The following is a 13,765-nucleotide window of genomic DNA, read 5'->3' on the forward strand; positions in this document are numbered from 1 at the left end:
ACAGACCCATACTTGCATTAGGGCGTTGGGTGCAATAACAGGGCAGCTACTCGGCTCTTATGGCCATCAAGAACAAAGGGCTGAGTCAGAAAGTGAAGTTCTCAATTTGCTGGTTGATGTACTTTTATGGATCAAGACCAAAAGACAACACCGTTGTCAAGTTCTTCTTTAACTTTTGCAGCTTGAGCAGGGATGGATACAGCTTTACTCAAAAGACCAAGCAGTTTTCTTTATTTAGCCTCCATTTATTCATCAGTGTGTCAGGACATTTCTCTTACTGTTGGGCCAGAAGAAGGTAAAAGCAAACAAACAAAGAAAAACACCTTTAAACAACAACAAAAGAAGAAAAAATAGATAAATATTACTAACCTATATTATTTAAGTTTACATACATTGATGTCACTACGATTGCAAAGGAAATATTAAGCAAATGAATATTTTAATTTCACAAGTTTACTTTTTGATATTGATCATGAATGTTTATTTTTACAATAATTATACTTTCTAGTTATTATTTTACCTAGTTTAAATTATTTAATGCTTAACTAGTAAATAGTTTCACTTTTAACTTAATCAAATCCAGCAGGTAAAAATCACAATACAAAAATCATTCAAACCATAAAAATCATATCACCAATTAATATGCTAAATTTCACATAGTATTTAAATTCAGATTTATCCAACATCAAAAGTATTAATGAGCCTGTGGCTAGGCTAAAGCTAATCCAGAATGTAGGCAGTCCAGCGGTGCAATTTCACAATAATACAATCTTACCGGCTTCCTCTCTGCTTGTTTATAGATGTATAAACACAGGCCCGCCAAACGTGACACCAAACTCCACTTTTCTTTTCGTTACCTTGTCTGCCCCTTCTAATTCCTCCGTCATTGTCACTTTCTTTTTTATGGTCCGTGTAGTACAACCACTGTTTCGCCATGTTGTTTTGTTTTTTTGGTTTTTTTCTGATTGTCCTTTTTTTACAGCTAGTGCATGTATTTTCTCAATTTATTGTTTTTTTTTGCCTTTTCTTTTCACTTAATTTTTTTCTTCTCTCTTTCATTCTCTTATTCTTCTGATTTTACTTCACAGCCATCTGAAATTAGCTCCTTATGTAGGTTGACTGTGCTCACCCCTGAAAAAAAAAATAGTGTGAAGTTAGGAGTAAAGTATCTCTTCCTTTACTCTTAAATGAATTAGCTGAGGTGGTTTGGGCATCTGATCAGATTACCTCCTGGATATTTGCCTTTGAAAGCTTTCAGGGGGTATCCCACTGATATGGAAATGCAGAAACTATTGCTGGGAGGCACAATGTTCAAGATATATTACTTCTGCGACCCAATCACAGATAAGCAGAAGACAATGATGTGACTTTAATTCGGCTATTTACTAGGACTGTCTGTCATTTTGTTGTTACATGGGATTAAGATGAAAACATTTATTTTACTCCTAAAAAAAAAAAAAAAACTTGGCCCCTCTTTGCCGTTTTTTTCCCTTTAAATCTCTGTTCTTCTATTTTCACCTCCCTGTGTTCAGCTTATGGCGACTAGCTTTTAAATCCTTGTTGGTACATCAGCTTCCTAACCTTCCTAACCTCACTGACTGAGCTTCAGAGACTCTGTGTGATGGTGTGTAATCTGTAGTTGGACTTCCCTTCCTCTGTCTTAGCTTTTCTCACTGTGGTTCATTCCAGTCCGTTGTCACCAACAGCATTTCTCATATAAAGAAACACACACACACACATGCAAACACACTCTATGATTAAATAGGTAAACCACCTCATCAAAGCAGCCACTCTTGGAAGTACAAACATTTTTCTCCCTCACTATAAATTTCAAGCAAACCCATTTGTTGTACTGAAGTATTTGAGGTCATAGAAATGCTGCAAGGTTTTATTATCGTAACTGGAAAGCATGGTCCTTTTGTGGCTTTCAACAACATACTTGAAAGATGTCAAAGACAGTCAAGATCTTTACTGTTCTTTGAACTTTTTACAGTGGATATGTCATTCTGGGGACAGAAGAGATATCTGAATAAGAAGTGGAAACTGTAAAAAATATTTTTAATGCGGCCAGTGTTTGGACTTTGTTTTTAACTGACTGGACAAGAACACCTATTCTGATCTCTCTGTGACCTTACGAAAAGCACACAATGCAAAGCTTCCATAACAATATAACAAATTTATCAGGATCATTTCCACAAATCTTGTTTTTTTTTTTTTTGTATTTTTTTTAGAAGGAAAAAACATTTTTTCTTTAAAGGTAGATGAAAGAAGACGCGATTTATCAAACATCTCCATGATGGACTAAACAAAATGTTCTTTCCTTGTTATTTATTCCATATGTAATGGCTCTGATGATTCCCCTCTTCACCCCACCTCTTTGCTTTTCTTCTCTCTCGTCCATCTCATTTGTTGCTTCCTTCCACCACCACCAGGGGCTTTCCACGCCGCGTCGTGCCGACAGCAGGTCTTTTTCCCCAGTTCTTTTCGCCCTGCGCTTCTAGGAGCGGAGACTCCAGATGAGCTGCACGGTGGCAGACAGGGCGCACAGAACTGCCTGTCCCTCTTATTCCCATCTCCCGTGGAGTCGCATAGGTTGGATGCCTGAGAGGAGCGAGAAGTTAAATACCGATCACTTCCGTCCCTCTGCAGAGCGTCAAGTCAAGAAGCGTTTGTTTCTCCTCCACAACGCATCAAAGGTAAGAGTTTTGGGATGCTGAAATTAAATGATAAAGTTCACAGCGTGTTGGCATGCTCCTGTAACCCACATATGGACTTGAACCGTGCTTTTCGGTGCTGATTTGTTGCATTTCTGCAGCGAAAATAAAAGAAAAAGAAAATAACATATTTTGAAGACAGAAACGGGTTGCATTAATTTTCTCGGTTTTTGTGTGCTGATAGTTGAACCTGTGCGGTAGGATGAAACCCTTGGCATCATATCGAGTCCTTAACATCTTTTTTTTTTCATGGCTGAAGAGCTACACCCGCTAACTTGTTGCCACTTGTAACTCATTTAACGTTTGGTTAGTTCTGTAATGAGCGCTGCGCATAATTTAAGCGATAAATGACCTCTTGTACTAAAGCAGGAAATGCTCTCCGATGACTTATCCTTGTTATCCCATGACTGTTCATGTGTTCATTCATAAATATGAAAGGCATATTTTATTACATTTTTGCTACTAGTTCTAGAAGCAAATATGCGTGTTCATCTCAAATTTCAGCCTCAATAACTTTTGAAAAAAAATAAAATAAAAAAACAGAAGAAAAAAAACAATCTCGTTAGTTGTATTTAAAATTCTCAGCTGTTTGTACCTGTGCAGGAGGGAACTACACAAAAATAGTATTTTATTTATTTAATATATATATATATATATATATATATATATATATATATATATATATATATTTTTTTCCTGAGGGAAATTGTAGTGAGACGAAGAAACGCGCCTCATGCTCGGTGAAGCTGCTTTCTAAAGACTGCAGCCACTTGATGCGCCAACAGGATGCGTTTGGGGAAGTTGGATGTGTGCCACTGTGCTCTGAGGCCATGCAGTTAAATAGATCCTGACATAAAAGCAGACAGTGTAATCGTAAGATAGTGTGATGGACTTGCGTTAAAACATAATGAAAGTCTTGTAATGATTCGATTTATGGATACAAGCATTTTTTTTTTTTAAACACAAAACAGGGACTACATGTTGCCCGTTTCCTTCCTTTTTTTAATTCACATTACCATTTAGTCAAATGGGACTAATGGATATTCATAAATCAGATTACCACGAGGAGCAGCTTCTTGCTTGTTTCTGGAATAACTAAAAATGTACATTTCTTTTAGGAATTTTTAAAAACATTTTATGATGATGGATTGCAGCTTTTTCTGTTTAAGTGACTGTATATGGATTCATTAAATGTGTTGTAGACTGCTTTCTTTTCACACTGCATTCTTTGAAATTGGATGACAGAACAACTCATTTTCATCTCAGGTTGATTATTGGTCTGAGGAAAAAGAGAATATCTTTGTGCATTTCTGAAGAAATGATAATCTGTATGCCACCGCTGCATCTTTCTTCGGTTTCAATGAATTTGTCAATGTGGGATTACAATATACTTGGAGCTTGTGTATTTCTCAGTAACCTTAGCTGAGGGTATTATAGTAGTTCTTAACTTTTTCTCCATAAAAGTATCCCCTTGTAACTGACTGTAATTCTGTGCATTCTTAGACGGTCGGGGTTTGACTTGTCAGTGTTCACGAGATCTTGCACATATTGTTTATCACTTACCTTGAGCTAATGGGTGTGTGGAAGAAGTGATAAAAATGTGTGATATCGCAGCAGCCCATCAACGCTGTATTCTCCAAATACACACGTCTTTCCAGGAATCCATCAAGTAGAAACAAATCTTGGTGAGGACTGTGAACTTTATTGAATCTGGATAGCAAAATAAATATCCCAAGTGTACATTGTGAAATAAAATGAACTTCTTTTTGAAATACTTGAAAGGAACACAACATCTTGAGTGTTTTTCACATGCTCTGAAGCAATGGTTCTTAATTGAAACCTTATAATATTTATTTATCTATAGAAACTGTGGATGCACCAATCTACTTTTTTTCCACTTTTCATAAAAATGCAGATAACTGAGACTTAGTATCAGCTGATACAGAAAAAATAGTGCTGAATTGACGTAATATATATATATATTTTTTTTCTAAAACACAGACATAAATGTACTGAATAGCAAATTTATTTGATAACTCTGCACCGGTTCCGCACACTTAAATACACCAATAGCTCCACAAGCTTGATCAAACATGTAAAAACAGCACTTTGTTCAGTCACTTCAATTTGGTGTATAACAGTCAATGCAAAATAATTATAAAGAAACAAAAACAATAGGTTAACTGCCTTGGTCAAATATGCAAAAATAAACTGCCACAAACCTTCAGTCAAATGGTCCAGAAAGTGCACTTAGGGATTTTAAATGTAAAATAAATTACAAACTAGGACAAAGGAAGGAGAATTAATATTTCATAATACAGAAACAGAACAATCTCTTCTGCACCGTGGAATCTAAAAATGATACACCATTTCTATCAATTGTATTTATCTGTTGTATTTATTCTTGATTCTTTTGAACGGCAAAGAGCCGTTCAAAAGAATCAAATAACTCGTGGACGTGTTACATTGCTACTCTTTGAATAGATCTGCCCTTATGGATTGGGCACATTGTCACCGTTACCCGATCAATATCGGTGCCAATACAGATATTAATATCGGATTGGTGCATCTCCAACACAAAACATTACTGTCTGCATAAAATCAACTTATTTTCAAAATACAATAATGAAATGCACTGCAACTAATTACGTTAGAAGTTGTTGCAGCTCATATATGTTTTAGTCAAACTATTTCAAATTTAAATTTATTAACAATTAATTAACAATTTATAGCATTAATCAAGACCACTTTGTCATTCACAAAAGAGAAAACATGCAAAGATTTTACTGGGATATTCATTTTTAGATTAAATTAAGTGACATTTATGTAACTGAGCATTAGTTACTTGTCAACTGAGCCTTACTTACTTGTCAACTGATCATTAGTTACTTGTCAACTGATCATTAGTTACTTGTCAACTGAGCCTTACTTACTTGTCAACTGAGCATTAGTTACTTGTCAAATTCATAAGCATATTATTTTTTTCAAAAAGACTTTACCTTTTGTGCAAACAAAAAAATTGCACCAATATTGCTTATATTTCAACTTATCAGAAGAGATGAGAAGTACAACATTTTGTTCTCACGGCAAACCTAAGGGCCATGGAGGCTTTGCTGTGTTTCTAATATTTTGTTTTTTTTCTGCTGCCTACCAACACTTGCTTTACTTGCCTTTGCCATTGTTTTTCTTTTCAATGTTACAAACTTCCCCATCTCTCCTCCTCCGTCGGTTTTGCATACCGATGTGATCAAATGCAGCCCAATTTCCTTAATTTATTTCTAAATGAATCTGTGACTCAGATACAAACTCTCATCATAGTCTTGCAAGAACTATACTATGCTATGCTGTACTATACTATACTATACTATACTATACTATACTATACTATACTATACTATACTGTGCTGTTAACAACATAGGTGTTAACATTTATGTAAGACACAAGTAACCAGTTAACAATTTATTTACTCTCATTTGCTTATCAGACTGCCCCCTGATGGAATGGCATGTAGGACAGTAAACTATATCATCCATATCAAAATTGCTAATCTTTGCAAGCCACACGTTGGACTATTATCGAATTTTTCTAGCATGCTGGCATATTAACAGTTCTAAATCTTGTCTCTGTCAAACTAACTTTTATCTGGACTTTATATGAATAGTGATTTCATGATCGAGGCCTTACATTCCACAGTTCTTAAATATTTTTTATTCACTTGTACAATATTCAACTATACTATACAACAAAACATTTCTTGCATCAGAACACAGACTTCCATGGTCTACCAACACCACAGCTTTAAAATCATATAATTCAAAATTTGTTGTGGTAACGAGGAGTCCATTGACCAAGTTTCTTGTGGCTCATCTCACCGAATCATTTCACTGCTAGACAACTAAAACGTTTTAGGGTGACTTCAATGTTTCTATGTCTGTGAGAAAATGCTTTGTCTGCAACAAGAACAAAAAAAAAACAAAGTGAATGGAGCATGTCAATGTTACATCCACTTGATGACTCAATATTTTCAAGCGAACATTGCAATGTTATAGGATAATCACTGAATTCAATGACCTGTCAGTGGACTGCTTGTTGGATCAGCATAACCTTTAAGCCATTAGGTGATTCAGAAATTCACCGACCAAATTCCCTTACAAAAGGTGCTTTCTTTACCCCGTCTTTTAAAGCATTTTATGTATGTATCTGCTTTGCCTACCGCCCTCCTCATTTATTCATGTGGTGGACTAAATAGCATGTACATTACAAGGGCCATGTAGCAGTAACCCAGATGGCAGTCCGGGCTGATTGTGATTTATGTACCTAAAGCAAACGCATTACTGTGGGATTTTGGAGTTGGTGCCAAATCCAGGCAAGCATTTTTTTTTCTTCACATTTTTTAATCTTCACATCTCATAAATGCAAAACATAAAAGTTTACATGCATAAAAAAGGCTTGGGAGAGCACTGTAAAAAAAAAAAAAAAAAAAACATATCTCTCCCTTTTTGTTGTTTTTATCCTGCCTGCCTATATTTCTTTGCTTGCCCTCTCTTTGTCATACACATATACACATTCACGCACAGCCTCCATGAGAAATCGTTTAGATGAAACAGTGCACCGTTGTGAGACATTGATTACCGTTTACCAGGCTGGCGCATAAATGTAGTGTTAAAGGAGAGACGACTTGGACGGATCCCGGAGCAGAGAAGAAAAGAGAGAAGAAATGACACAAGCTGGAAAGAGAAAGAGGGTTGATAGATTACAGAGGTATGGCAGTAAAGATGAAATGTGAGAAGGGCAGACCTGAGAGATTTTTACGGCTAACCGCGAGGGGAGCGATTAGGCCAACTAATTGATCTGGATTTGTGGTGAGGCGACTAGTTCATTCTCATGCTTATCATACTCTTCCCATCTCTTCTTCTCTGTCTCAGAGACTCACATAAATACACATTTTCCCTGTCACACTCCTCACACCTCACACCTGCTGTCATGTCGGCGGTCAGAAACGGTCGGCCCCTATAGTCACTTTATTACCACCTAAGGGCAGAAACTGCATCAACCGTATTAGTACTGGAGCTTTATGATAGAATCACCAGGTGGGAGGAGACAGAGAGATCAAGGTGGTGGACAGACTCCATGGTTGATTTTTCAGCCCTGTTTGTGCTTATTTCAAGGTGAAGGTTTCTGGCAATTCTTTGATGAAACAATTTGCCAGTATCTTTGTTCAAAAACATGCAGTTTTTTGGGGGCTTTTTTCCCCCCTTTTTAGATTAAACAGCATTTTTAGACATTGTTATCACAGTTCCCTTTGAAGGAATGAGCTAGTCAGATATAAAGTAGGATAAAATTGTAAAGTACAAGGAAGATGAAGCAGAGCTGGGCTTTTTTTACTGATAAAATTTTGGAATGTGTGGTGTATTTTTGTATTCATCCCTTGGAATCAATATTTTGTAGAATCACCTTTTGCTGCAGTTATTGATGCAGGCCTACTGTCGTATGTCTACCACACATTTAGATATTGAAAAGTCTACTTATTCTTTGTAAAGTAGCTGAAATTCTGCTTGAGTGGATGCAAAGTGTCTGTGAACATAATCTTTTAAGTCTTGCCACAGATTTACAATTGGATTTATGTTTACTTGGCAATTCTCAAACAAGACACAACCCCATGATTGTGCTTTGATCTAAGCTATTCTTTTGTAACTGTGGTGGTTTGTTTTGCAAGAAGGACATCAACGAGACGGACTGAGCCTCCACCTCAATACCCAGACTTTGCCTCTAATAAGTTTTTTCCTTCATGGCCATGTATCTTCACTCATTTTCAATGGAATCTAGCCGGTTTCTCTTTTCCTCCGAAACGAAAAACAACCCTGTAGCTTGATGCCACCACCATATTTTACATTAGAGATGTTGTGTTCATTGCTATGTACACTATATTATTAGTTTTCTACTCACTAGGGAGGTGTTCAGCAGACTGTAAAAAAAAATGTCTCTAATTTATGGTAAAATACCAGCAGCTATGGTTACAGCTGTGATTTTATGGTAAAATCCATCAACTGCAACTGGCTCCTCTTGATAGGGAGTAGCAGGGGCTCGATTCTGAGCCACTCCTGAATGACTCACCTTCTCTCTAAGGGTTGAGTCCAGGCATCCTGCAAAGAAAACTCGTTTTGGCCATTTGGGATATTGGAACCTCTCCACTTGATGCATGTTCACTAATGTAATCATACAAAGCAGCTCTAATCACACTGTAACTCAAATTACACACAGGTGGACTCTATTTTGTTATTTGGTAGGAGGGTACTTTCACAATTGTTCACGTTTTTATCTGTTAATAGGTCTACTGCTTTTTCATAATTATGCACTACTCTGCATTGGTTTATCACACAAATCCCAATAAAAAAATGAACATTGCAGTTGTGTCATGTCAGGTTTGAAATTTTTTATATATATATATATATATATATATATATATATAAAAAGTGTATGTATTAGTCTTCATTAAATATAGTTTACATAATAGGTAGTTTTGTAAAATAAACATTTGCTCTGAAGGCTTTAAATATACAATTATTTGAAATTTGATTTTAAAAAAAAGGTGATACATTTTTTTTGCAATAAACACTATTTTTCTGTTGTAGAAAACTTGCACTTCACATATTTACTGTCCAATTCACATTTTTGGGAAACTGAGGGCCACTTTGCCACCAATTAACTCCCCTTTGTTTGTATAGATATGGCTTATCAACTCAATGCCTTCATCATTTATTTATTTTTATATTTGGAAACAACTGTAAAAGTCTTGTTGTCAGAAAGGCCAAGCAGCTTTTGTTAGATTTTTACACCCGACAAGTACTGTAGTGTAGCAAAATCCCCAGTCCAGAAAAAGTAGGAAGAAATAAGCAACAAGAGGAGAGAAGGAACACTAACAACATACAGACAGCTGCTGAGTCCATCTGTCCATTTGATGAAGTAAAATCTGTTGATATGGGAACATTCTCTGAAGCCATTTGAAGCCAATGGTGCACAATTGAGCTGAGAATTCAGACAAAAAAGAACAAAAAAAAAAAAAAAAAACATGCTTTCAAGTATGCATGCATTCTAAATAAAATTGTAGTTTTTGGAAGGAAGATAAAAGACTATTATGCAGGCCTACAGATGTGTGTTCTCATGGAAATGACTTCACTTTCTTATTGCATGATAGTAAGAGTAAATGACCTCTGTCTTGTATATCCCGATGGGAATTATGAAAGCAAAACCTTTTTGTGCTTCGAAACCAGAAGTCTTGTAAGTGGTAAAGCTAAAAAATAATAATGATAAAAAATAAATACATAAAAACATTCTACAACAAAAAAAACCTGTCAGCAAGTGGAGTGAACACCTTGCCCTTAATGTACAGAATATTGCCAATAATTGTTGAAAGATATTTAATAACCTGTTCTTTGATGGTGGTTTTAAGATGCGTGTTCTCCTGGAGACGTCAGTTTTATCTCTTATGATGGAATCCATATGTTCACAATCTACATTCATTCTTTCTCTGCCAGCCTATGTTTGTACCTCCTGCACTGGAGTGCGAAGAACAACTGCTTTGTAAACAGGCAGTTTTTCACCTGGATGTCACGGTTCACAAAGACTCTTCCTCTGAGTCTGGCATAACCCCACTGGCAGAGTTGATGCGGTGGTGTATTTCTGCATCAATGTCGGATTTAGAGGGATGAAGGCTGCCAAGGTAGGGAGTCATCCACGTTTTGAGGTTGATATATTTGATATGAATTGAGACACACTAATGCAGTGACTCACTACACATATACGCTTTCATGCGCACATGCATGAATAGACAGGAACATATATATAGCTGAGATTAAACTCAACAAAGGATTAGAAGAGATGTGGAAAATAGTAAGTTTTTGTAACGTTTTGTTTGCAGTTCTCAGATTTATTCATGCAGCCAGTGTGAATGCAGGCAGCCAAGATCATTTTAATAAGTAAACAGTATACTCTCACTACTGGTTCAGTTTCTCATTTGCTCAGCAAGTGACTGTTATATCAGTACATATGAGTTTTATTCAGTTTGACAGGGAATGTCATGATTTTTTAAGCTTGTGCCTCATCTCCTATTACGTGCAAGCAGTTTAAGGCGACCTTTTTTAGACTATAGATACTCATTGATGAGTGTCTTTGGAATTAGATTTATGATGGGTTTTAAAGACTTCGAGTGATTCAGGTGCAGCCCTAATTGAAAGCATTCTGTACTTCAGATGGCCTGCTAACTAGACCATAAAAATTTTAATCGCAACTGCTTATTTGATGAATTTACTTGGTTCAGTGACTTAAAAGAGGAATTCTTTTCAGAAAGAGACATAAAACATTTTTTGTAGTTGAAACTGTATCACGGTTGTATGAAGAAGGAAACACGGGCATTTGCATGTAATTGGAATTCATGCAACACGTAAGGTGAGACATTGCTGCTTTGTTGTTAAAATTGTTGTTAATTTGCTTTTTGGGCTGATTAGACAGAGCAGACTGTCCACTGATATGAATATTAATAGTAATGTCTGTCTATGTCGATCAAACAGTGAACTGGCAACTCATCAAAGATATTTTTCCTTCTTCTGCTGCAGCCTGCAGTCTGTGCTTAGATGAGCTCCGGCACACTCTGACCCTCAACAGAAGTAGTAATGCATCAGATGAATGAGAAAAATACCAATTTATGATTGCGTTGCTCTTCAATATTACCTCTAAAACAAGATCATTCAAGAGATGATGAGCAGCGGTTGGTCTTATCCTCGCTATTTCCTTCCTACACAATTCTGCTCGATTCTAAACTCCCTTCATGGATGTGTTTCGGGTTTCTCCCATTGAGCTGAATTTCTTTAGTTTAATTTCACCCAGGGTAATCTTGGAACAGAAGATGTTGTGAACGACAATGTTTTTTTTTTTGTTGTTGTTTTGCGCTGTTATAGAATTGCAAAGCGACCTGTAGTTTGGCAACAGCAGTAGAAGTGAAAGAAGCCACTTCTATAAGCGTTATTGAATTATGCTGAGTCATCTCGTTCATTGTCTCAAAAAAAATTTGACTCCATCCCTCTTATACCAATTTCCCTGCACTACAGACGCATTTGACTATTCAGTCACTAACAAGAAATATTGAAAGACAATGCTCCTTTTTGAGCTCTAGTTTGTTTACTGGTTTCATCAAAATAGTGTCAAGTGTCTCCTAGCATTTTCATTTTGCAAATGTAATTTCAAAATGTCAAAAGCTACCAAACAAAAACCCATCCAGACTACAAAGACGTCACTGTAGCTGAATTGATACTGCTCTGTATGACTACGCACCTCAAATCTATTCTGCAACATCAGTCCTGACATTGTTCTCTTACAGAAGGCTTCCCACTGTGGGTGAGTCACATGCTTGTTGCTCATCCTGCCATTTACAGCATGAATGGTGTAGCTGTTAAAGATGTTTTAGGATGTTTAGCAGATGTACTGTCATATAAATATGAGCTGCCATGACAATTATGTGCGACCACTGGCCTAAAATAAAGTTAAATAGTTCACCTGAGATACAAAAGCCATAAAAAGAAGATTACACTAAATCTTGCAGTAATATAATCTATGACAGTTGTGTCATATCCAAACTGAAAGAGAGCAAGAGGTGTGTGGTAAGTGGGAGCTTTAAGAAATGTGTCTGCAGACTGCATGGATATGATTTCCTCCAGGCAAAGTAATAACACTTATTACAGTCCTTTTGCATGGTTTGGTTTTAGAAAATATTTTCTGATGCTGTTTTCTTGTACCGCTATCCACACGCTTTCATAAACAGACTCCAAAAAAAAAAAATAAAAAATAAAAAAAGACTTCTTAAGTTTTTATGTGTTTGCTAAATTATGTATTAGGAACACAGTCTTGGGAGAATATCTACGCTCTTGCTAATAGTATTAGCATTTAAAGCATGTTTACACTTTTGGTTTAACAAAATATGCACAAACATGCACCAGCAAGCGCACATATAAACATGTAGGATCCACAAGCATAGGATAGTATATTTACAGCATATTTTCTTCTTCCTGAAACATTTTTGAATTTGAATTGGAGGATAGGGAGTTCACTTTTTAAAATAAACCATGTATTGGTCTTAAAGGTATTCGTTTCCTGCAGAAATTTGTGCAAGAAACGGATTTGTTCATATGACTCCTTAAAGGGTCCTCTGTGTGCCCCAGGGTCAGTGAGCATTGGAGATCTGGGATGATTATCATCAAGAATTCATCAATTAAGTTGTCAGCAGAGAACCTAAGTCCTCCAGCTACACATCAAAGACAGATAGCCAATAATACAAAGCTATGACTAATTTTCTTCATTTTTGAATGGGAAAAGCAAAAGAACTACAATAAGTCCTAATGTAATACAATTCAATAATAGTCCTGCACAGTGATAAAAGCTATATTATTAAGAATTGAAAGGACTTTCATCAACACCTCTGGGTTTCTTGGAATCAGACAATCTGCAGCTTATGTAGAACATACATTTACTTTTGTACTCAGTAGCTTACTCTGTAATTTTGCTGTGCATATTGGAATTGTATAAATTAATATGAGTAAAAATAATGCTAAGTTTGCTGAAAAGTCACATTAAGTTTAACTTAAAGGAGACTGACGGATATTTTAGCAGATTTTCCATCAAGGTGGACATTAAATTTGCAGAACTTTACTATTTACTACTTTGAGATAAACATTTTGTTCCTTACCACTGGAAATATTTTTCTGTAATTTTCTGTTATAAAATAACAGTGAGTGTTCGGTTCCCCATCCTCTCCTCTGCCTCTCCCTTTATTTTTTGACGAGCTCACTACCCTTCTCCTGACCTCTCAATCTTTCTCGATCTCATCTTTGACCTTTCTCATAATTCTTTCCTAATTCTCCCTATTTTCCCTCTATCTGTATCTGTGATTCACAGTGTTTGAGCTGAGATGTTGGAGTTGAAGCTTTTCAATTAGATGAAATATGGTGTGTAGCTCTGTCTAGTTATTTTTTTGTGTAGTATTTGCCTTTGCTTCCTGTGA

The 13,765-nt window shown here is 36.1% G+C and overlaps 1 protein-coding gene across 4 annotated transcripts in view; it reads left to right on the plus strand.

Moving 5' to 3' along the window:
• The first annotated feature begins 2,421 nt into the window (after nt 1-2,421).
• The window catches only part of cdh22 (cadherin 22), a 178,501-nt gene continuing 167,157 nt past the window's right edge, over nt 2,422-13,765 (plus strand). For 2 of the 4 annotated variants that reach the window (XM_016680461.1, XM_016680462.1), the window contains exons 1-2: nt 2,422-2,696; nt 10,251-10,435. The gene's annotated coding sequence lies outside the window, so the exon portion shown is untranslated. The remainder of the gene's footprint in view (nt 2,697-10,250; nt 10,436-13,765) is intronic. The other 2 variants (XM_016680460.1, XM_007569597.2) reach the window with 1 other exon arrangement.

The sequence above is a fragment of the Poecilia formosa genome, unplaced genomic scaffold, assembly GCF_000485575.1.
Source record: "Poecilia formosa unplaced genomic scaffold, Poecilia_formosa-5.1.2 Scaffold243, whole genome shotgun sequence".
Taxonomy (NCBI): Eukaryota; Metazoa; Chordata; class Actinopteri; order Cyprinodontiformes; family Poeciliidae; genus Poecilia; species Poecilia formosa.